The sequence below is a fragment of the Manis javanica genome, chromosome 1 (assembly GCF_040802235.1).
Source record: "Manis javanica isolate MJ-LG chromosome 1, MJ_LKY, whole genome shotgun sequence".
Lineage (NCBI taxonomy): Eukaryota > Metazoa > Chordata > Mammalia > Pholidota > Manidae > Manis > Manis javanica.
In genome coordinates, this window is record NC_133156.1 from 15,346,987 (window position 1) to 15,372,544 (window position 25,558).

Consider the following 25,558-nt stretch of genomic DNA (forward strand, 5'->3'; position numbering starts at 1 on the left):
TGTGCATTGCATTGGCTAATGGTGCTGGAGGAGAGATGAGAGGGAAAGCACATTGCATACAAGCACACACACACACGCAGCCCTGGTTGCCATGGACCTTTCGTGTTTGTTCCCTCTGGCTGGCTCAGCAGAAAACATGAGATGCAAGACTGTGTTTTGAGGATGGGCATTGTAAAGAGCAAATACATTTTTCAGGTTCAGGGAAACACCAGCCAAGGGGGAGTCAAGGGAGAGGGAGAGAAGAGATTTCTTTTTTTCTAAGAATGACTTTCAAAGTTGGATCTGAGTTTCATCTATTAACCTTGATGATGTTGCTTCACCTGGTTCTTTCTCAATGCCCAGTGTCTGCAGTGAACCCCTTGCCAGTCCTGGGAGGTACACCCTCAGCCTGCAGTTGGGAGGAAGCTTTTGTTTACAGCCTGTGTTCTGAATATGCTAAGTCTGACCGAGCATGCCTGGGTAGATAGCAAAATCTCCAACCTGAAAGCCTTTGTGATCTCAGGAACATTCCGAGAAGCCGTAACTTAAGTGTGCTTCGTAACATCTTGACATAATTGCGCTTGCTTCACGTGAGATATAATCAGTAGACGGCAGCTGTGCATGGTGGAAATAATTCAAGAATTAACCAGGGTTCCTTAAATCTGGAAGAAGGAAGAAGTTAATGCTTTCTTCAAGGGTTCCAAAAGTCCCTCAGATTTTACTGAAGCTAAAATCCAAAAAGTGTAACTAAGGACACTGCCATAGTAAATGGCTTGTTAAATGAATGCTGTGTTGGCCAGTTCAAGTGGAATGACAGAATGAATCCACATGCTGCAGAACTACAGATGGAAAATTCAATTATTCTGACTTAAGAAAACAAATAAAAAATTGTATTGTGAAATTAGAGCTGTATAAACCAGATAGGTAATGAAAGATTAGGGAAAGATGGTACTTTTAAAGACCAGAGTTCTATGATCCCCAATCCATAGTTTCCAAGCCCCCAAGGTTGTTTCAGTCTTGTTAATGTGTTTAAAGAACTTATTTTTAAAATTCGTAAAAGAACATGAAATCTTTTAAACTCTTTGGAAAGGTGTCATGGTGACTGTAGAAAAGAAAGAAGGACTGACGACAACATCAAATCCACAGTGGACTGTTGAGGCCTCACAGGTATACTCGTTGCTGAATCAGATTTTGAGCTTTGACTTAGAACAGACCTGGATTTGCTCTGTCCCTTCAGCTGCTTCAAACAGTGTGGTCTCCTCTGCAGGGATGAGAGACACGAGAGACGTTTTGCCCCTCATGTCCCATCAAGTTGGGCTACTCTTCAGAAAATGCAAGGCCTCGTTTAGTTTAATCCCTTAAAGAACACCGCTTGGTTACTAAACTCACATTCTTCTGGCCAGCTGCCCCCCAAATGCTTAAAATTACAAGTAGGTTGATGTGGGGAAGGAACCAGAGCCTGATACTTCCAAACTTCTATGGATTTTTCTCTTTCGAGAAGCAAGGATGTTGTCTACCTTTTTGGGAATTGGAGTTGTGCTGAGAATTAGGTCCAATGCAAAGGGTTCTAAGTGTTACGGCCAAGCCCTGTTTCATAGGCAAGGAAGCCCAGACGTGACCAGCGGGCCCCAATGAGAGGACCAGCAAAGGACAGACCCCAAATGCATGGGAGTGGGGTGAGGTGGGGAAATTGGAAATAAAATTTTTGTGGAAACCGGATTTTGTCCCCTATTTCTTCATGTATTCAATTCAGTCTATTATAAGGAGCTCTGCAAATGATTTTTCTTCATAAAGAAGCTGATTAGAAACAGCCATCTTTAAAATTTTCAAAGGTATTTTTAAAAATTTCCTTGATAGAACCAGAAACCTTGTTCAATGTGAGTTTGTCTGGGATGAAAAGACTGGGAAGCATTAGGCAAAGCAGGGCTTCACCTGAACTTGAACTTGAACTTGCCACAAGGCTGATTCCTGTTCTGTAGTAGTTTTTTACATATTCCTCAGACAGATGCAACCAGCCCCACCAGGGCAATGAGGAAATGGGAAGAGAAGGGGAGGGGAACTGGGGAGAAAGGCAGGGAAGCGGGAGAGCTGGTAAGAGAGTGCCCACCTGAGCTGGCCCCTGCTTGTTCCAAGTGCAACTGGTTATTCCAACTTGCAGGGCTATCTTTTGATATGCCCTGCGGATCACATCTCAGGACAGCACTTCTATGGGGAGGATCGAGGGAGAGTTTATCCATCTGTTCCCATATTCCACTGGGCAAAGGTCTGCACCACAGGCAGTAAGTCCCCCTGACTTCTGCTTGCACATACCCAGGAGACATCACTGGTCACTTGGGGACTCAGAGCAGAGACCAGCAGCTAAGCCTGGCTGGAGTGAGGCTCTAGGAAGTTGCTCCTGCACATCTAGGATGGGAGGCCTGCTCAAGCTCTGGAGAAGCTGGTCGCAGCCCTTGCAGAACTGGTTGGCACAGCAGTGGCTAGTGTGGAAAAGGTGGCCAAAGATTCCAGAGATGTGAGAAGGACTCTGATAAGTGGTTTCTGATATAAATCACCACCTAGATTTCTGTTGACACATGGCATTTTCAGTCAGTGAGTATGCTATATATGGGGGACTTGGCATCTGTGGCTGACTGCTTATTGTTCCCCATTATCCATTTTCCTGTTGTTTGAACTGTGTGCCTCCAGGTTCGAACTGTGCACATGGCTGCACAGGATAAAGGCATTGCACATTTCCCAGCCTCCCTTGCAGATAATGACTCTGTGACTTAGTTCTGGTCAATGGGATGCAAGTGGAACTTGTGTGTGCAACTTCTAGTGTGTGCAATCTAAGTGGAGGGGGCATGTTCTTCTTTGGCCTTTCCTTCTTCCTAGGGGCTGGAATTCAGATGTAATGGATGGTGCTTCAGTAGCCATTTTGGACCATGAGATGTTCTTCGAATGGATGTTGCATATGTCAAAGCAAAAATCATCAGGACCCTGGGTTTCTGCCACCATCGAGTCACAATACACTCTCTGAGCTGTTTACCTCTAGACTTTTATAATCAAGAGTCCAAAACATTTACTTCAGTTACACCACTGTTATATTGCGGTTTCTGTTCCTAGGGCCAAACTTAATTCTAAATAATATAACATCTAAAGCAGGAAGCATATAAATGTGAGAAGCATCTGAATCCACTTTAAAAAATCACCCTCCCTTGCCTGAGTCTCCCATCCCTGTCTTCTCATTGCACCTTTGACTAGCCTGCCTGCGATAACACCAATATTGCTACTTACCAAGTCTCTATTCTGAGTAAGGCACTATTTGGCACTCTGCATCTGGTATCTCATAGAATATCTACAACACCTCATAAAGTAGGTATAATGATTGCCATTGTGGCCATTTTCCATAACTGGTCATCATGCTCCCAATCTTGCTGTGCTCCAGTCCATTCTCTAAGCAGTGGCCTGATTGGTGCTTCCCCCATAAATCTTCTCACAGCACTGGTGTTTAGAATCGTCCCATGGTGTTGCAGTTATCTAATGCTATAAAACAAAGCACCCCAAAACATGGTGGCTCAAAAAATAATAATGATTTCTGCTTTTGTTGATTAGGAATTTGGGAAGGACTCAGCCTGGCAGCTCCCACTTTAGGTGTCTCATGTGCCTGCAGCCGTAAGTTGGCTGGGGCTGCAGTCATCTGAGGACTTGATAGGGCCACCCAGGCGGCTCCTAAGATGGGCCACTCACATGCCACAGGAGATGGTGGTAGCTGGGTGGTGGGGCCATAGTTTCTCCCTTCATGGGCTTCTCTGCAGGCCTGCTGAGTGTCCTCAGGGCATGGAGGTTGGCTTCCCCCAAGGAAACCACCAAAGGCGTGGAGATGGGAACCACATGGCCATTAATGCCCTAGTCTTGGAAGTCACATCCCATCACCTCTACCACATTCTAGCAGTTGGGGAAGTTAGAAGTATTTGCCTGGGTTTGAGGGGAAAGAATATGGATCCCACACCTCCATAGAGGAGTGTCAATTATCCACTGTGGAACAGCGTATGATTGGTGCAGTCATCTTTGGGAAACACAAAGCCTGCATCTTTATCCAGCCATCCTATGCCACGTGGAGGATGCCAGCTAGATTCAGGCTAGATAGCTCTCTGCGGCCTTGTCTAAGCTGTGAGACCTGTTGCCACACCCACTGACTCTTCTGCAATGGCGTGTTGGTTATTGGTGATAAGAGAATGAAAAGAAGGCAACTGGGGTTGAGTTTCTAGCATGTGATATGGTTTACTCTTTCTGAGAAGACAGCTCCTGCTTGTGCCCAAGGAATCCCTGGGCATCCCTCCCAGAGGACCCCTCACCCCACAGCCTTCCCTTGCTCACCTCAACACTGGCTGTGTCCAGATACTTCCCTTAATGGAAGCATCTGATGGCCGGGCAGTTGTACAGAAAACAGGGAAGCCTGAACCCTTTCACGCAAAGTTCATCGGGGCTTTTCCACCCCTGCAGCCCAGCTCCGCCAAGGTGTGAATTCAGGTGGAAACATCTCATCGGATCACTGAGGTACCAGGTGATGCAAATGCTGGCCGCAGCGTGATTGCCTTCCTCTGCTTCTATTGACAGGGATGGGTGGGTTTTAAAGCCAAGTGTCCCACGTGTCTAGGCACAGGGACATCTGTTGAGCAGAGGAATATTTCTGTACCAGGGAGAGAGGACTGGCTCTGGGAGGCTGCAGGCTCTGACCTCTCAGGAAGGGGCGAGTCTGATGGGAACCTTAGGGGAGTGGCCCATGGCCCTTTTCCGGCCCCTGAGTCACTAGACCTTGGCCGCACCCCACCTCCCTGGGTCTCAGTGTCTCCAGCTGTAAGCCTGAGAGCAGAATGCTTGCCAAGCTCTCCCACCCCAGAGGTGTTGTGCTAGGGAATGTTTGCAGAGTGTATGGCGTTCCTCTGATAAAAGGTGTACCCTGAGTACAAAGTATTATTGTCACATATTACACAATGTGGCTAAATATAGGAGTGCACCATTCTGCTGGAGAGCAGAACGTCTCTTCAGCGTTTGCTGGGGAGGAACAAGCGGCCCAGGGGCAAGAGAGGACACAGCAGGAAAGCACCAGTGTGCAGCAGCTGTCTGCCTGAGAACAGTGTGGGCAAAGGGAGGCAGAGAAAGGCCGCTGGACCCGTGCCTGCGTGACGTGTGGGCACCAGCCAGCCAGGCTGAGGTCTTGCTGTGATGCTCACGTGCCCACAGTTGCAACCAGCCCGGCCGGGAATGAAGCAAGGAGATCACACACTGCAGAGCACATTGCCTCTGCTGGGCGCAGTGGCACGGCCAAGTGTGGGGTGGCAGAGCAGGATTCTGGGGGTGCCTCAGGATTTAGAGGTGCTGCTGAAGGGAACAGAGCAGGAATGTCCCTTGGGCTTTTTCACAAAACCCTAAAAGGGTTGTGGTGTTCTGACACACTGTGTCCAACTGTCACCATTTGGGAGACAGAGAAGTGGGAAGGGCACATCTCCTCATCTGGTGAACCGATGGCCCCGTCCTTCCTCTCAGTGTGAGCGCCTGTAACCCGCAGTCAGCTGTGCGGGCTCCCTTTGACAGGTAGCTGAGTGCGTAGGTGTTTGGAGGTGTCAGCTCTGAAGTGTTAAAATAAAGCCAGACCTTTCCATCCTGGGCTTTCTCAATACCTTGCTTACAAATGAGTCCCGTGGCAGGTTTTCAACAATTGCCCAACAAGCTCTCACTTGAGCATTTCTGCTGGACCTTTGTGCAGCGGGACCAGACTCGGAGCAGAGGCCCCCTCAGAGCTGCCTGTCTGGGGAGCTGACCACGTTCGCACCCTAGCACAGCACCCTGAATAGGGAAGCCCCAGGTAGGGATGACAAAGCCAGCAAAGGCAGGAGCCTCCTGGGAGATGGCCGCCACCCCGGAAAGAGCCTGGGGTTGCCCTGGCAGGTGCAAGGCAGCCTCCCCGCCCAGGCTGAGAGTATGTGCCAGGTAAAGGTCCAGGGGTGGAGGGGAGGACTCTGGAAACTTCTTCAGCAGCTCTTAAGCCCCTGTGAAATGTCCCCACCAGAAAGTGTGAAGCTCAGATTGGTGCCAAACTCAACATGCATTGCATAGTGGCTCAGCGTTCCCCAACACCCTGCATACGATGTCGGAAGTTGCTCTGGGCCACGAAACCAGGCTTCAGGGCTCGGTCAGTTCCTGCAGGCCAGGTTGGGCCCAAGGGCTTGGGTGAACCTCTGAGGTGAAGGGAGCACAAGAGCTCAGAGCCTCAGTAGAAGTGGGGGGACACTGGGGGCTGGTGCTGAGCTCCTCACCCCGTCTGCTGTCCTAGGGGCCCAGCCCACTCATGGCCTGCTGGACAGAGGGACCCAGGAGTGACCGGAAGCAGCACAAAGGGCGAATCAGGGAGCCAGACGAGCAAAGAGGCTCAGCGGAGTGTTCACGGGGGCTGCCCCTCCCTAGCCACTCATGGGGGCACAGATGCCATCTGTTTCGTTCACACTGTACCCCAGGGCCCAGCACGAGGCAGAAACACAGAAGTGCTCAGTAAATATTTGCGGAAAGAATGCATACATCTGGGATTCTCCTAGAGGTTTCCTTCACTCCTGTTCCTGGGCCCTCATGGTGCCCCAGTTTCCTACCCCAGAATCTCCCCTGTTCACTGAGATTATCTCCTCTTCTGTCACATTTCTAATTCATTATTGATCCAAACAATAGAGTTAGTGCTTCCCAAACATGCTCAAGATAACCCCACTAACAAGGTCAGAATTTACTCAAATAAAATATGTATGTGTAGTTTTTCTCCTCTTTCCTCTGCCTTCCATGCCATTTAAACAATTTCTTGAGGGAAACTTCCAAACACACAAGAAACCAGGAGGATTAGGATAAGGACCCTCTCCCCACGATCTCCTCATCACCCAGTTTCAACCATTCTCGACATTTCGCCAATCTCGTTTCATTTCCCTCTGACCTTTTTTCTTTGGGGGAGCATTTTAATCCCCTAACTTTCCGAGTTCCATTAAAAAGCCTTCCTTACCTTCATTACCACTACTGTCCAGTCAGGCCTGTAAGGACAGGGGTACCTGCTAGCCCCACTTTTTCCTGCTTCCCGTGCTGGACTCTTCTGCTCCTGTGCGGAGGGTTGTTTGAATGACACAGTTTTTACTGCAGTAAAAGTGCTGTTCTTTAGAACCCAATTTGGCTCATTTTAGATGAGCTATAGACTTCCTTATTTTTCTCCTTTCCTTTTTTTCCTTCTTGGGCTGAAAATCAGAATCGCCCGACTCCCACCCCCATCTCATAGTGTGTTTCTTTTTCTTCCATTCCTTTGCTCTCACCATACCCTGAGGCATTTCACCAGCAACTCTTGATTATCTGACCCCATGTCACCAGCCCAGGAGACATCCTGAAAATGGACAGCACTAACGACATAGCCCAGGCCCAGGCTACTTCTCTATAAGATTCTCCCTTTTGCTTTTTTATTTTCCCATGTCCTTTTTTTTTTAAATTACAGGATCACTCACCTAGTGTCTGTGTCCATAGCGGATGTGATTGTGGAGACTCAGATGATGTGGAGCACAGGGGCGGAGGTACATTCCTCCTTCAGGTCGCCTGGCTGTGTCCTGTAACCTCCTGGAGGCAGGCGCCTAAAGTCTGGTTTATGACCTTACTTAAAGCCAAACTCCTGCAACCATCCAGTGTTCTTACCAGCCATTTTTGAAATACTATATGCATAGCCTCCAAAGAGAAAAGATCCATCGTTAGGGATTTGAGGATATACCAAGATCATTACGGGAATGTAATTAACAGGGAGCTCGATCTGTGACTGAGTTGGCTTGGGACAAAAATGAAAATACCTGCAAACTCCCCACAGTGCAGGAAGCAGTGTGTGTGGAGAAAGGCACTCCCAGCCATACAGTATCTCAGAGGCTCTTCTGTCATAGGAAAAATGCACTAAAAGCTGAATTGCAAAGGAGCATGTGCTACAGGGGCAGAGAGCTGTGGGGGTTTTGAGGGGGTATCAAACATATCAGCGAGGGATGAGGGCAGGATGCTGAAGGGGTGGCTTTGAGAGAGATCGGGGTGGGCACGGAGAATGTCCCTAAGTGAGACCTGGTCCAAACCCACACGGTCGCTACCTCCACTCTCTTACCGGGATGCTCCAGGCATAAACCGAGGACTCTGTCCATCCTCCTTGGTACCCTCGCCTCTAGCTGCAGTACCTGCACGTAAGTGTGCTCAATACACTTTTATTGCAAAAATAAATAAAGAATCCACAAATAAGTGAATGAAAGTGGCAACAGAGTTTTCCCATTAAGCCAGTCTGGCTGATGAAACTTGAAAAGCCTCTCACCTACCACCCATCTGATTCCTCTATTTGTCTTGCCAATTTCTTCATCGTCCTTTATTGCATTGCTCAAATCTCCCAGCACGAGCTTCCTGCGTGGTGTCACTGCCAGGGCCGTGCTGCAGGCTTCCCCTGCTGCATTATTCACGGTGTCCTCAGCTGTCCTGACTCCAGGGGAGAAAGACGCCCAAAAGCATGGTTGCCTCACTTTACTCGTAAGCATCATACGAGGTCTTTGCCGCTCTTTGGGTTCTTTCTCTCTCCACCTTGGATGGATCCTGCCCATACAGCCTCAGGTGGGGATGTGGGGAAGTCGGGACAAAGTGGGTAATGGCGGTGAGCGGTACTGGCAATGAGATGGTTGCAGTCATTAAAATGATCTAGAAACTTCTGCTGCTACCTCACTCTGGTTAGATGAACTCCCTCGGGCCTCTCTGCCTCAGCCTCTCCTCTCTGGAGCAGGGTGGCTCTACCTTCCCATGCCTCCCGCGGGGGGTTCTCAGGAGAGAGGGGTGGACAAGTTCATTGAGAAGGTGAATATGCTACTGAGATGTGTCGTCCAATGAATGACATTTTCCTAGGGGCCTGTCTTTTAGCTTTTCCCATAACTCTCTCACTCCTTGTCAAGCCTTTTTTATTTCTTAATGGGAAAAACAAAAAAGCCTGGGTGCCATTTCCTCCCCCACCTTTCATCTTGTTAGGATTTTTTTTAAAAAAGGAAACATTTTCTGAGTTCCTCAGCAACTGAACTTCATAGTGTAGGAAATTCTCGCTTTGGAGTGATAATTCATATGTAAACCGATTTCCTTAACCTAATGGCCGCTCACACATTCAGAAAAGCTCCCATTTCTGTCTTCACGTGCATCAGCTCTCCATTTCTCCTGAGCTTGCTCATCAGTCTCTGAGAAAATCTCTTGGCACCTCCTCCCACAGTAAGCTCCTCCAAGCCACTGTGAAACCCTTAATTTAATAACACCATTACAGTTTCCCAACAAGGTAAATGAGATAAACTCCATTTATACTGGGAAGGAAGGAAATGAAATTTCATTTTCAATTTACAAAAGGAGAAGGTTTTGCAGACACAGCCATTTAACAGCTGTCCGAGTAGGTATCATGGACATGTTGAATCAACAGGTTGGAAGGTCACGGGTCCTTGATAATTTTCAACATAACTCCAGAAATCCCAACAGCAACAATTCAGAAAAGACCCAAGAGGCACGACATCCTTTTAGAAATGGGAAATATGGGAGTCTCAAAAGAGGAAATTACAGCATAATCAGAAATTAGGTTTGACACCGGTAATGCACATGTAAATAGAGAATCCCCAGAGCTTGTCTTTGGGCTATTTCGAAGACTTTTAATCAACGTGTTGTTCCAACCATGTTCAGAAGCTACCCAGCACCTTATTTTCTAGAACTAGATTTTTTTGAGGGTGGAAGGGAAGGGATCCAAGACTTATGAGAGATTTATAGTCAAGTATGAACCAAGATGATTAAAATAAAATAGACCATGTCTAGTAATGATAGGGGATTAAATGCAAATTGGTGCACTATGCCCAAAACGTGCCAATTCATGTGAAAGCTGGCTGGAGATTAACAGGTGAAAATATGGGGGAAAGAGGCCTGGAATTCATCACTGATCCCAAGCTGGGAACTATGCCAACTGAACTGTGTTATTGTGCGGGACTACCCCACCATGACTCTAGAACATGTTCAAAAGAAACTTGTATGTGGAGGAAGGGGAAATACAGACTCTTCGAAAACCACATGCCATTTTGATTATTGCATTTCTTTGAAAGATGTGGGAAAACTTGAGATAGTCCAGAAAGACTGGCACGAAAGAAAAGACAGACGGTATGATGGATACGAGGTCCCATGAGGAAAGGTTAAAGATGCTGGACTGTTTAACCAAAAGAGGAAAGATCAAGTGGTGAAGCAGCACTGATTTCAAACATATGACAAGTCTTTGGCAGGAGGTTGCTGATTACATGTTTCCGGAGTATATGGAGACCAGGATGAAAAATCTAGATGGAAATAAGAGCAATAAATAAGTTGCCTGGTAGCTTTCTCTTTCCTACAGGCCAAGACAAAGCTTCCTCGCAGTGCATGCAAGCTCCCATCTCCTGTTGCCCCCACCACTCGGCAGCCCACCCACTCCAGGGGCAGCCGCTGGCCCTGCTCCCACGTGCCTTCCACACAGCTGCTTGCCTGTGCCAGCCCAGCCAGCAGCTTTGAATCTCCTATGGGTTGTGCCCTCTCATGCATGGGTCTGGCTTCCCCACAACACTAAGAGCTCCCGGAGCAGTGCTGGACCAGAGTTTGGACCAATTAAAGGTTTCTAAATCAATGAGCAATTTAAGGGGGAAGCACTTAACGCCCAGAAAAAATATCCAGACGAGGCTTCTGATAAGGAATTTTGCAGTGCAGTGCTGTGTGTTACGTTCTGTAAATTTCTCTTCATCCCCTTAACCTAATCTCTTAAACTCCTAATCTTTTTAGCCCCTTAACCCCCTAATTTTAGTGAAATCTACAGTGCTCACCAATACTTTGTGAAGTAGGTTCTTCCCTTAGGGAATATAATTCAGTGCATAATCTTGCTCCAAAGCAGACAGGGGTGAACTGCTCGGCACTCTGGCAAGAAGAAGATGAATAAAGGTGAATGGAACCCCCTCCCTGTCTAAAGGTCAGATATAAACATCTAACCCCTGGATAACACAGGAAACTCCACTTCGCCTCTTCTGAAGAAATCCTATTGATCCTGCTGTTTATATCTAGATTCTAATCCTTCAATAGGAATTTTCTTGGTCTCATTTTCCCACTGATCCTAAAAAGAGTTCATGTAATCAGCTGTACCTAATGTAGCTCTTTTCATATAGTAGGTTTGCAATAAATTCTTGGGATTTTTATGGAAACTGAAAAGCATGCCTGTTCTGGGATAGTAGCAATTCAGTTATTCTGTTACATGGACCTTCCATGTGTCAGCCCACCTGTATAGAACTTGTATTTAGAGCATGTTGTCCTGGGAGCTGCACGGCTTTCTGGGAGGATGGGGATGGAGAGTTTCGCTGAAGTTAATCAGGGTCTCCACTTGACCCAGGAGGGCTGCCTGGGTGAACCTCACAAAGACTTACAGACAAGACAGCACTGGCAACTGGCTCTCTGCCACTGGAGAACTTTTTCAGTAAACTTAGCTATTTTTCTGACACCATATTGCATTATACAAGGCTGGAAGGGAACGTGAGAAATCGTCTAGTTCACGCTTCTCTATCTGGGCGGAACAGAACGCAACCACTGCTGAAATCTGGATGGTTCTCTTCCTCTATATCCACGTGCTCCTATTATATCTTATCTTTTCATTTGTTTCCAAACCACGTTCCTCTCCAAAGCGAGCCTTTGCAGTGTGTCCTTTAAGGTACTTTAGAAACACCATGGTTTCCACGGGGCCTCTCACCTCTTTGCCAAAATTATGCAAATTAAGAATAGCCCCAATCTGGTTGGGGTTGCTAGTGACTTGACTGAGAAGCAACTGGGTTGTAATATGCAAATCCGTCTGCTAACATTTGTCCCTGAGGATAAAGAGATCTGAAAATGCTAATGTGAGAGCCCTTCCAGAAAGAGGATTATGAGCTGGGCAGTTTGGGAGCAGCAGGGAGAAAAGCTGGGGGGGCGGAGAGGGCTGAGAATTCAGAAACACCGCCCTTTCGGAAACAGGGAGGGTCTTGTTTGTTTTTTTATATTTTCTTTTACTTTCTAAACTTTCTATGACTGTGTTACTATTGTGAGTAGAAAAAAAATAAGACGAAACATGGAAAGAAAAAAATGAGGAACCCAAAATAGAAGCAGATGAGAGGATGTTAGATTCCAGCCTTGCCCCTGGAGGGAGCGGAGGTGGGGGTGGGGGTGGGGCTTCCTGAAGCAGGAGGAACTGGGGCAGGGAAATCCCGCGGCCAGGACCCGGTCACCAGGGAGGTGGACTCAGCTCCTCCACGGCTGAGAAAACAGTGACTCTAACCTGAGCCTCAAGACCTCTGATCTGAGAGAAAACAGAAATAACACCTTCAAACCTGGTATAAAGGGTAAAGGTGAATGCATAAAAATCATACCCGGTCCATGGCTCTTCATTCATTTCCATCAAGAAATACATTCTACAAACGTACATGAACTGCATTCTTTGCACAGTACAGTCTGCTCGGCGCTCTGGAATGGAACCCCCTCCCTGTCTGAAGAGTGGGCTTTCCCGGTGAGCCTCTGGTCATGAACTTGCCGAGGGTCTGTGTCCGAGGCCATCACACACCTTCTGCAGCATGAGCTCGGGCCCTCTGGGCCGGGTGAGAGCTCAGGAAGGGAGACGGGGCTGTGGGAACACTTGGATGACTCGTTGCTTTGGGGAGGCGCCGAGAAGAACTGTGACTTTGCTTGGGAAAAATTAAGAAAGAAATAATGGAAACAATGCAAAGTGCCTTGAAGCGTGGCCCTCTGCTTGGGAGCTGCCTGGGGCCGTCCCACACATTCCATCTCATGCCTCCATTGAGTCCTTCCCACACGTGATTCCACCAGTGGGAGGCTCTGAACTTCCATTAGAAGGGATTAGCGGTCCTTTTCCGAAGACCCTTGTCTTTTCCTCGGACACTCTTTAAACCTTTAATATATTCTCAGAGATGTGAAGTGTTCTTTAGTTCATCTTCTTCCCCCACCTTCAGCAGGAAGTATACATCATTATTGTCAGCAGATGGATCCCATACATACCATAGACAACAAAGATTCAGCCCGTGAGTTATGAACGCCATTAATGAAACGACAACCCATGGAGAATAATGTAATTCTCCAGACCAAAGGAAGCCCTCTTCGAGGTGTTCTCTGCTGATGTCTCATGTGCTCTGCTGAGTTCCTGGTCTCATGTGGTCTGAGGCCAAGTGCCTCAAGACCGGTGCAATTTTGTACCAATGTGCAGAAAAGGTGGTGGAAACGTTGGAAGACCTTTGGATTGACACTAGGACCCTACTTTCTACTCTGGAAATCAGCTCTAAACCCAGTAAAGCCTCTGAACAAACACAGATAGTGTGCCCTGTGTCTGTTGTGGGTGCCGAGGATCAATGCTCAGCGTCTGCCCCAGGGGAAAAGGTTTCCAGGATGCTTTTTTAACAAAAGTAATGAGCTGTTCCCCGGCTCTAGGAATAAAAGGGTGTTTGTGAATCACACATCTTTGTAGTTACAGACACAGATCTTTTCCACCTTTCAAAGGTGCCCAGCATAAAAATTCAGGAAACAGACTTCGTCACTAGAAATATTTTCTCTTCAATTTTGGTATCGTTGTTTTGCTGCAGATTATGCTGAAACAGATCATTTTCAAAGCCTTGAAAGTTATCAAACCATTTTGTCCTAATAGGGTCTCTTATTTTCAAACGAATACAATACCAGGTGAGGTGCCTTAGGTAGGCAAAACACTACAGGTATCAAACAAGACTTGTGTTGGCTTGTGTTCCATCCCATTCATATTAGAGCTTTGTATAACTTCAGGCCGCTTTTCGAGCTTGTCCCAGGCAGCTGCAGGGACACGCAGACGTTCCTCACTGCTTTGGGTTTAGGGAAACTAATTTACAGAAGCAAGCAGAATGGGTCTAAGTGCAGGTGGCCACTGTGTGCACAATGGAGCAGAGACTGATGTCTGAGTATTATCACTGGAATTTAGAGCAGGGAGTCCTGCCCCAGGGAACAGGCCTCCAATCTGGATATTATCTAAGGAATACTTGTCTGTCAAAGGAAAGGGAGTGTAAAGGTGATGCACCAGTCAACACGGTGGCTTTGACAAGCAAGCCTCTTGCTCACAAAGGCCCAGCTCTAATACCTTTGCCGCCTCTGTTCTTCTGCACACATGCACGTTTGGGCAGACAGACACACATACGTCTCAGGACCCGCTGAATTCAAATGGTGCCTGCAGATCACTTTACACATGCTCAGTTACAAAGGAGCTGTTTCTGCCATGATGGCTAGTTTTTCAAGTGAGTGAGAGAGTGAGGCCAGAGGCACACGGGATAATTACCTTTAAAAGCCCTTCTACCACCCCATGCTTTATGATAAGGACCATGTGTTATGAAAACTACTCAAATCTTTTTTCCTAGTTTTACTGAGATGTAATTGGCATGTAACCCTGTAAGGTCAAGGTGTACAACCTAACGATTTGATATGTGTATTTGCTGTGAAATGATCACAAGTCTAGCGAACATCCATCACCACATGAAGACATCATTTTTTTTCTTGTAAGGAAAGCTTTTCAGATCTATTCTCTTAGCAACTTTCAAATATACAATATTGTGTATATTACATTCCCAGAACTTATTTATCTTTATAACTGGAAGTTTGTCCCTTTTATTGCCTTCACCCATTTTCCCAACCCCCAACCATTGCCTCTGGCAATCACCAATCTGTTCTCTCCTTCTATGAGTTCATTTTTTTTTCAGATACCACATATAACTGAGATTATATAGCATTTGTCTTTCTCGGTCTGCCTTACTTCACTTAACATAATGCCCGTAAGATCCATCCATGTTGTAGCCAATGTCAGACTTTCCTTTTTAACGGCCAACTAATATTCTGTTGTACATATGTATCACCTTTTCTTTATCCATTCATCCACCGATGGATGGTTAGGTGGTCTCCATGTCTTGGCTATTGTGAATGATGCTGCAATGCACAAGAGGGTGCAGGTATCTCTTCGAGATACCGATTTCCTTTCTTTTGAATATCTACCCAAAAGTGGGATAGCTGGGTCACATCATAGTTCTATTTTTAATTTTTGAATAAATGTCCATACTGTCTCCGGTAGTGGCTGCATCAATTTCCATTCCCACCAACAGTACACAATGGTTCCCTTGTCTCCACATCCTCAACAACACTTTTTATCTCTTTTTATGATGGCCATGTTAGCAGGCATGAGGGGATATCTCACTGTGGGAAAGCTACTGCTATCTTTAGACACAGGAAGCGCATCAGCTCCACGAGGCATTGGCACAGCAGCCATGAGACCTGACCTGGTGAAAGCCTTGATTGAGTTCTTGAGAATGCCTCTCCCTTCCCCCAGCTGTCCATCCTCAGGAGTGGAGCGCCCCTGTACCCCTCTCGTCTGGCATCCAGGTTAATGTTTGCCCACAGCCATCCTCTGGACAATCCCTGAGCATCGTGAAGTCTAGGGCCATGTCCTCCTCATTTTGATGCCCGGCAGAGCGTGGGCTTTCTCTGGAAGCACATGGTGAATGACCGACCAACAGGCAGACCATTTGCCTTGTGTTGAAACCCTGTTTCTGCAAAGAGAGGCAGTAAGCTCATTTAAAAGAGAGCTTTGTAACGAGCCTTCTCCTCCAAGTGAGGGTGGGCCCAGGGTCCAGAGAAGGAGCGCTGGTGGCTCCTGCCATGTTTGGCTGAGCCTGGGCTGGGGGCTGAGGCTTGGAGCTCCCACACCCCCAGGAGCCAGGGCCAGTCAGCCCGATGGTGGGCACTCACGGGTGTGCCCTGGCTAGGTCACTGTGGTGCCAAGAGGACCAAGGACATTAGTAAGAGCAACCAGGTCCCACGTGGCTGAGAGCGGCGCTGGGAGCCCACCCAGGAGGCCCTCGCAGGACTAAGGAGAGAGGAGGGCTCTCGTCGGACCCATCAGGCCGTCTCTGTGTCCCGTGGGTTGGCTCAGCTCTAGCCTCTCCTGGCTGTGGCCCAGGACCCCTGAGGGTGCCCGGGCCACTGCTGTAGTCATCCTATGCCCGGCCTGTTCCCTACAGCACTCAGTCTCAATGTGGGGGGCAGGGGCACTTGAGGAGGGTTTTGGCTCCTCCTGTATATTCAGGAGGACTGCGTTCTCTGGAGACTTCCCGATCCAACCTGGAGCTAATCTACTCTGCGCAGCGCTGTCTGTGCAGAAAGCGAAGTGAACAGGCTCAGAGCCCCTCTCCTCTGCACCCTCCCAGCCCAAATCACAGTCAGCTCCCGGTTGGAGAGAGGACTGGCAAGCCACCTTCTCCCCCTTGGGCATGTGGCCTCTGCTACCTTCTCCCACCTCCCCAGCAGTGCAGGGGGAGACTGACACCTTTCAGTCTAGATTTGGAGGAGGATGGAGAAAGGGACTCTCTTGGTTTCAGTCATAACGAAACTTGCCTTGAAGGTGAACAGGCCTTACCGTCAGAAAGGTCCCCTCCTTTACACTTCCACGGGGTGGCCTCTCCCTGCCGACCCCGAGCAGCGGCTGCTGTGGGGCAGGTTCCCCGGAGGAAGCTGTTGAGGGAAAGCCAGCCTTTCACATCCTGTCATTACCTGTCAGAGGAGTGCTCAGAGGGGAGGCTCACAGGCAGGAAGGGGTAAACACCCAGACTGTGGCATATAGAAATTTCCAAGAGCTCTGGAGACTGTTTTGAGACCTAAAAGAAGTCTGGAAGCTGGGAGAAAATTATGGGTGTTATTTTCAGTTGCTGGCTTTAATTATGAGTGTTTCTCACTTGGTATCGTGCTGACGTGTGTCCCCGCCGGGCTGGCCAGGACCAGGTGAGGTGGGGCCTGCTGCTCTTCGCCGGCCCAGGACTTAGTGGACCACAGACATTCCTTTGGAGCCATGAGTGGCTGAGTGTCCACCATGCTGCAGACTGGCAAAGGGGCAGGTGTGCACCCCACCCGGCTCAGCAGTCCTTCTGGTTGGTGGTTTATGACCACAGAAAACAGGGATGCTTGCATTCCAACATGCACCTATTTCAGTGTATCCGAGGTCTAGAGAAAGAGGCTCTCGCTGCTAAAGAAAGTGAATCTTATATCTCTTCCCCCTGCCTTTTGGTCCCTACTGGAACCACTTTGGCCTTAGGTCCTGGAGGGACCCGCTGGGCTCCTGGGAGGGGTCTCTGCATCTCTGTCTCTGCCTTTCCTTGTCAGTCTTCATGCCTTGAATGGATGCACCGCCACCCCACCCTCTAGCCTCATGCTTAACTGCATTTTCAGTTCCTCTTAGTAATTTACTCAGCAACTGAAACAAACATCCACAGGTTGCATCCAGCTTCCAGACATCTTCAGCTCTCAGACAGACACAAGAGCCCTCGGCAACTTCTGCCCTGCGGTTGTGTTGATACTTCCAGCCTCATGTCCCCCATCCTCCCAGAGGGGAACATTTTTTGGGGTGTGGAATAGTTAGGTCTTTCCTCCTCCTCTGCTCACTGCGGCCGACAGCATATCCTGTCCCTGGGGCAGCTTAGTGTCTCTCCAGAAAGTGGGTGAGATCAGGGAATGAAGGGCACCCTCACTACCAGGGCTTTTTGCCACTGCATTTATGAAAAGAATTTTTGGTGCTGGAGGCTTTTGAGAACAATAACACAAATACGATGCTGTGGGTTCACTGATAGATTTCAGTTACTCATGGTAAGAGTGTTTCGTCAGAGTCCAGAAAAGGAGTGTCTGTTTACACCTTCAGTTTCCCAATGACTGGAATGCTGTGAGCAAAGAAAATCCAAGGGAAAGCTGTTGAAGCCGACGTGCTGCTACCCTCCACGGACTGCACGGTGCACAGGATGGGGGCGAGCTTACGGTACTGTCTCCGCAAATACAGTCAGGTCTCTTGGGACTAGCAGCACGTTGTCAAAAGTACCTTTTTCTCTCAGTGCCTACCTACCGTGAAAATAATAGCTAACTTTTTTTAAGCATTTTATAGCTTTACTGTGTGCCAGGCTCTGTAAGAAGCACTTAACAGCCATTAATTGATTAATTCCTCACAGCAGACTTGGGAAATATCTTTATTATCACCATTTTACAGTAAGAAAAACCAAGTCTCAGAAGCCTTAAGTGTCTTACTCATAGTTTCAGTGCTAGTAGGGAGCACAGCTGGGGTGTGACCCCACCGCTAGCCGACTCTAAGTGTGTACTTTCAACCTCTGTGAACGTTGTCTTGCCAGAACCTCGGACAGCCGGAGTCAGCAGAGCCGGGACACCGTGCACAGAGGCGTGGTTAGCTGTTTCAAATGCGCAGGGGTCCCAACACCCTCCCTCAGCTTCCCATCCTGGCAACTTGGCACATTTCCCCAGGATCTAAGGGACTGCAAGGGCAGGAGGCTGAGTGACATTTTTATCAAACACATTTCTTTCTTCTTAATAAGGGATATTGCACCCCACCCAACGTAAGTCTTATTCCAAGTGAGTGATTCAGTATCTCCTGACGTTACGAAAGTCTTCTGGTTTAGGAAAATTTCATGAAAGAGGAAATTAAGCTGACTTTGTCCATCTTAAGTGGCCAAGAGGTTGAGAATTCCCATTCCAGGGTGTGGAATAGCCAGGACAGCTAAAGGAAAAGAATATGAAAGCTCATTTCCTGTTGATCATTTTAATTTCTTCTGAGAACTAAACGTATCCATTTTCTCACTCACGGAAGGTCTCCTCTCCCGTGCTTATTTGAGAGAATACCCCATCACCTCTTCACTCCTAGATCATGCACAGCCCTTGCAGATTTGAAAGACAACTGGCCTCACTGTACAAGCCATCATGTTGATTTTAGGCATCTAAGTGGGATAACTGGGGCAGCCTAGTTCTAACCTGGGTGAGGGGGTGTATTGACACAGCATGACCCACCCAGTCATGACCAGCCTACCAGCCTCTTTTTGATAACATTTTGGGTTCATAGTCACCAATGACAGGAGGAGACTACAGAAATCACTAAAATATTAGTAGTAACAACTCACTCTGTGGTGCTGGCATGGAGTAGGGATGTTAGAAGCCATGTGACCTTCAGCTTTGACAGTTATGGATATAGAAATGGACAACAAAATCTGCCCTCCTTTTTCTCTTTTGGCATAAATATGTGCTGGGTTAGATAATTTGCAAGTATTTTCCCAAGGCCTGGTGGCTCTCAAGTAGGACAAAAACATTCAAAGAAATGGCTCTCTCTGTACTGATATAAATTGCTGGGGCCGTGGGCTATTACTATGCTCAATGGCCTTCTCTCTACATCCTTTTTATGCCAATCTATTGGAATGATAATATTCCTACCCTTGTGCTTAGAGAATAAATTATAATTTATAATAATAAATTATAATGATAACCATTGTCATCTAGCCCCTTTCTTTAAAGAGAGAAAATTCCCCGAACTCCTCTGGAAAGTATGGGAGTCCTTCATGACTGAATTCGTGGTGGCCTAAAGGAGTAGACCATGAAACATGGAGGAGTTTATGCTTTAAATGGCAAGCTTGACTTGTTCTGGGAAGAAACTGTGGATAGTAAAGCTTCATAGGCTACATTCATTCAGCCAGCCAACAAACAGTAATTGGAATTGACTTCTCCCACAGCCTGTGTTTGGCACTTGGTAGCATTAAAAAAGAAGCAGGGTTACCGTCTCAGCCCACGTGGGACCACTGAGACTGGAGACCTTATATTCCAGTTGGCAGGCAAGGGTGGAGAAGAGGGGTGGGTTAGAGGAACAAGCCAGAAACTAGCTTGGGAGACATTGGAAGAAAACAATATCCTCATGTCCATATAGCTGGTCCTGTGTCAACACATTCAGGTCCAGAAACTGATTGCACAATAGCATGATTAGAGTGTCCTTGCAATTCTTCTTTTTTGAAATACCTTCGGATCTTCTTTGGCCAAAAGTTTAATGTGATATAATAGAGTGATCTGGGTGCTTTAAACAGCTAATAGAACTGTAGGCTCTGTTATGTAGAAACAGAGGGTCCAGATAATAAGTAACAGTAACAATATATTTTGACCAGATTACAAGTGAAAGATAAGTTCATTCAAAGCATTGCGATTTAAGATGTATCAGTGCATCTGGGGAAGAACAGTGGGGATGCTGAGGGTTCTAGAAACCACACCGGACTTCGAATGGTGGGAGGCCCTGTGTGTTTAGCTTGGAAGGGAGAAAACTCAGAAACAGTAACTATTTTCAAATAATGGAGAGGTTGTGGTGAGGAAGAAGGAATGAATGGTTTTTATTTTAGTAAAAGACAGAATAGGAGCAAAGAATGAGTAAATGTCCAGGGAAGGGCTGAGACAAGTAAATACGGAAGGAAGTGGCAAGGAGGTGATTTTTAGCTCAGTATGAGAAATCAGCTTTCTAAATAGAGCTCTCACAAACCAAAGTACTCGGTATTGGGATTGGCACTCTGCAGAGATAGAGAGCTCTTTGTCTGCACCAGCACGTAAACTGCGTGGCCACTGGGGGAGAGGTCCAGCATCGGACAGGATGTTAGCTGTCTAAGGTCTTATCGCCAAGATTCTGGGCCTGACTTGACATGGTCCTGCTAAGACCCACTGGTAGCCAAGGATGAAATGGAGCTCAAGTATATGAGAGCATTGCTCAGATTGCTTTTCAACAGATGGGCCACTCTAGATGCATTACTTAACACCCCAGCATCTTTCTCAGGGATGGTTCTAGAAAGGGTCCCTTTCCCTAAAGTAACAATGGGGTCAGAGAAGAAGCCTTCCAGATCTTCATGAGCTGCATGCTCCTTCTGTGACAAATACAAGTGACAGTCACTAGGTTACTGGTGACAGTTCCCATCAAAGATTCTGAGGGCAGCTGGGGAGAAAGAATGCTGAGATGTGCAAAGGGAAAGAACAATAGAAAAGGAGGAGGAAATATGGACTCAATCCAAATAAAATGTTTCCTCCAGAGTGGCTGTGAGAATGATCTGCTGCTCCTGTGCTATTCCAGTGCAGAGATTTAGGAAATGCAGACACACACAGACAGTAATTCCAATTGATTGTTTCAGTGAACATAAAAAAAAATTAAACATTGGTTCAGAAGAGTACAAAATTTAATACATGAGCATAGAACAGTTCAAAAAAAATTACTCTTTTCCTTACTACACCAAGAGCTCTTTGAGGGTAGGGACGACATCCTATTTATTTTGGTATCCCTGGAGTTTAGCACACTGTCTGGCACACAGTAAAAGTTGCAAAAAATATCTATAATACTAAACTATAAAACTAAAATATCTAAAATACTAAACTATAATTTGGATGGTAGACAAGTGGGCAAGACTACAGTGATTCCTACTTTCTCTGCCCTTCTCCTGTTTCTCTGCCTCTCCTCCAAGTATCAGACTATACTCTGAAATACTTGATGCTAGCATACAGACCTCTAGCCCCTTCCATCGCAACCGCAGTTGACTTGCTCACATAGTCACTCAACAAATGTTTGCTGAACCCCCAGTTTCTGTTAGGCACCATGTTGCAGCTGGGTTACAGATAAATAAGACCAGTAAGATGCCTGCTTCCCAAAAATTCTTCTCCTGTATCTGTGGTCAGGGGAGTAACAACTCCCTGGAGTTGTTATACCTACTAGAGTTTTATACCTACTATCAGTTAGGCAGAAACAGTTTCTTTTTTAAATGACTAATAGAGATATACTGATACAGTAAGTAGAAACAACTTTTAAAAGAACTCTCATTGAGAACCACTGTGATTTGGTATTTCTTGGGCCCCAACTTATGTCCAGATATCAAGGATAAAGACAAGCAAACACCCTGCTCAAGAAAGCTGAGTAATCCTAAGAGGATCTGATCCAAGCTTTAAACATTTTTTTATGTCAAAAAAGTAAAATGATGACACCACCGTTCACAGTCAACTTGACCAAAGCCGTGGTTATGAATAGAAATGGTTTTATCAACTGTCTGGAGAATCAGTCTCTGTACCTGCCATCTGCTTGCTCATCAGCGGTTCTGAACAGGTCGGCACATAAGGGAAGATTTGAGGGGGTCGTTGTAACCGCACTGTTGAAAATATGAATGTAAACTGAGTAAGCTTGATGGTTCTCCTCTAGTATCCTCGCATCCTCAGAAAAGAATGGCAGAAAGATAAGTAGAGAAATGTAAAGAAAAGGGTTGAAAAGAAAGAGAGTGGAAATGGGCAGATCCCGCAGAGCTTGAACCAATTAAAATAAGAGAAGGTGGGGAGAAAGGGTACCCACCACATAAGAAAGGAAAGGAGGAAGTGAGAAATGAAGAAAAAGATCTAAAATTATTCACAGTCACTAAGCTCTGGCTGGAATCTGATGGAAAATAGGCATGTCCTTCAAATGATTTCCCTCCTTTGTGGAGTATAACAATGAAGCAAAACTGAAGGAACAAAATGGCAGCAGACTCACAGACTCCAAGAATGAACTAGTGGTTACCAAAGAGGAGGGGTGTGGGAGGGCGGGTGGGGAGGGAGGGAGAAGGGGATTGAGGGGTATTATGTTTAGTACACATGGTGTGGGGGGTCACGGGAGAACAGTGTATCACAGAGAAGGGACATGGTGGATCTCTGTCAACTTCCTGCACTGATGGACAGGGACTGCATTGGGGTACGGGTGGGGACTTGATAACATGGGTAAATGTAGTAACCACATTGTTTTTCATGTGCAGCCTTCATAAGAGTGTATAACAATCTTACCTTAATAAAAAATTAAAAAAAAAAAAAAGAAAATAGGCCTGTCCTTGCTGCTGATCTGCAGAGGACCACCGCTGCGGGCTGGGGGCTGCCTGCATGCCCAGGGAAGCGTCCCCTGCTGTTGGAGGCCAGTGACGGACTGAAGGTCATCAGCTACATACTGCCCAGCACCCGGCAGACATTGAGGCTGGGCAGCCTGAGTGCAAAGGAGACCTAATTGCAGGAGCAGATGGCTGAGGTGCACAGAGCATCTGTAACATATTCAATCCCACTGAGATGCGGCCCTGGGAAACGTTTTGTTTCCTCTTTCTCAGTTGGTAAAGCAAAACATTTTAATATTACCTTAGTGTCCCTACTTGCATAGTGTGTTTGAGGAGCATTGGCAATGAGCCGGGCAAAGGTATGTTCAGCCAAGCGCTGCTGAGACAGAAGAGCTGAAGAGTGATGCACCCCCACACCCGCTCCGTGGGGCTGGGGTGTCCACACCCAGCTGGGGGGGTCTTGTGCCTGCCTCAGGTGAGTATCGTGAGGACTGATATGATCGTGCTGGCAGAGAGAAGGAGAGTTACAAGGAGATGATCTGATTATTCACAACACGGCATATGCTCACTGTTGGAGAACTCGGGCAGGTGCCTGTGGGGTTTAATTTCCCCGAGTGCCTCCCTGCTTCTCTGTGCTGGGGACCAGCAGCTTAGGTTGCTGTATTTGAAAAATAAGTTCCTTCACCACCAACTACTCCAATACATCAGAGGAGAGTGATGGGGCAGAGAACGTTCAATAAGAGCAGGTTGGTGACCCCGGTGAGATTTGTCCGAATGGCCCAGTGCAGCCAGTGAGGAGGAAACCAGACTGACAATCGCCTGGTCTCTGTTGAGTCAAGATTCTCCCTAAGCAAGACACCACTAAGCAAAAAAATCAATAGCTGGAGAAACAAAATCAAACTGTGCCTGGGCTTCAATGCCTTGGGAAATAACAAGGAAAAAGAAACTTTATTAAGACTGTACTGTCAACCCTCCCATTCCTTTGAGGCATTTCTGCTTTAAATATCCCAGTCCATTTTGGAGAGCAGAAGCAGGTAGATCTTGCATTAAATAGACGTTTAGATATAAGACGTGTAGCAAGAGATAGATTTGGAGGAAGTGGTGGGGTGGGGAGGTAGCCCCTTCTGACTCCCACCCTACAGACAGGTCCAAGACTCACTGGGCTGTTTCTATGATTGAAAAGAAACTAGAATATTGTCCACAATGAAACCAAATGCTCCAGAAGAACGGAAGCAGTCACAAATGACTCCGAGAAATGTTGCAAGGTGGGGGTTTTCCTATATATGGTCCTGAAATCCATCAAAAACAAATGACATTGTAACAACTTAGTACTAATCCCAGAGCAAGATAAAAAAAAATGTTTGCAAGTCTTTTCTCTCTCTGTCTGACCCTTAAGACGCTCTGGACAGGTGTGAGCCCCTCCCGACTGGCTGTGACGCTTTACTGTAATGCTCTGAGCATTGTCAGAGGCACAACATATTCGAGGTGATGCAATTCATCATGTACTAACTTGTACTTATTTTACTGAGTGCCTGCTACAGGCTCAATACTTTCCTGAGCCCTGTGGGGTTCAGAAAAGAAAAACACTCTTTGCCCCTGGCCTGAAGAAGGTTACAGACTTGCCCACATGTACAAAGTTATCAGAGACTCCATCACAAGGGCATAGTAATCCAGCGCCCAATGCATGGAACATAGAATAATGTGTTTTAAGTCTTAAAAGAAAAAACCCTGATGCTGACAAGGTTCCTTTGAGACCCTGCCTACTCCCTCAGCACAGTCCCAGAATTCTACTGGGTCCAGTGTTCACCCCGTTGTAGGGATGGCTCCGCCTCCATTCTTAACAGCTGGACTTGAGAGATAGGAAGTGTGCACACAGCCTGCAAGTCTTTGCCTCCCCGTCCCCTGATGCAGTCCCGGGCCTGGTCCGCCTGCCACCTTCTACTGGGGTCGTGTGCTGACTTGCTCTCTCTCTCTCAGAGGGCTGGCCTTCCGTAGCTTCTCTGGTCCCAGGGCGAGAACTGGGCTCATGATTTCCTGCTACAGTGATGAAAAGGGCATGAGAAGTAAGGCCAGATTGCAACCCTCCAAGAAATGCGAACAATGGAAAGCGCAGTTATGATCCTAAGGGGAATGAAGAGGCTGACATATTTTGAGTTAGGAGGGCTTTTGAGTGCATTTCTGATGCAAAAGAAAGCCATAGGCAAAGCAGTGACGCTTTCAAAGGTTTGCTTTGGGAGAACGCAGGCCTCCTGGGCTTTCGGATGGTTTTCTTCATCCTCAGCTTGTCTAGGGCCACCCAACCCAGCAGCTGCCTTGCCCATGGAAGCCGGATCCAGGACTCGGTCCCACAAGCCAGGCTGCAAAGCTGCCTCCTTTTAAAAGCCCACCCCACCCCTTGGCCTAAAGTGTGTCATTGCAACAATGTTAGGGACCTGGACCAGTGCCAACCTTGCCCCCCAAGCCCTAGAGCCTGCATTTGAGTGGAGCCTGGGGGAGAGTAAAAAGAAGATGGTTTGATAGCAGAGAGCCCCAAATCTGTTAAAACTGTCACCCTTGAAAGTCTCTTTATAGGCAGCAACAGAGCCTCTTGTGCCAATTCTTCCCGCTAGGCCCAGAGATTCAGTCCATGTCTCCTTTGTCAAGTCTAGAGGTTTTCTCCTGCAACAGTCAAAATCCTGCTCCCATCTTGCAGCCCAACCCAAAGACCGCCTCCTCTGAATGCCGCCTAAGCCCCAGCGCCACCCCCAGGCCTGGCCCCTCCCCTGTCCATCCACAGAGCAGCTCTGCAGATCTTGGTCCTCATTCTGTCCCGTCCAGTGTGAGCAGCT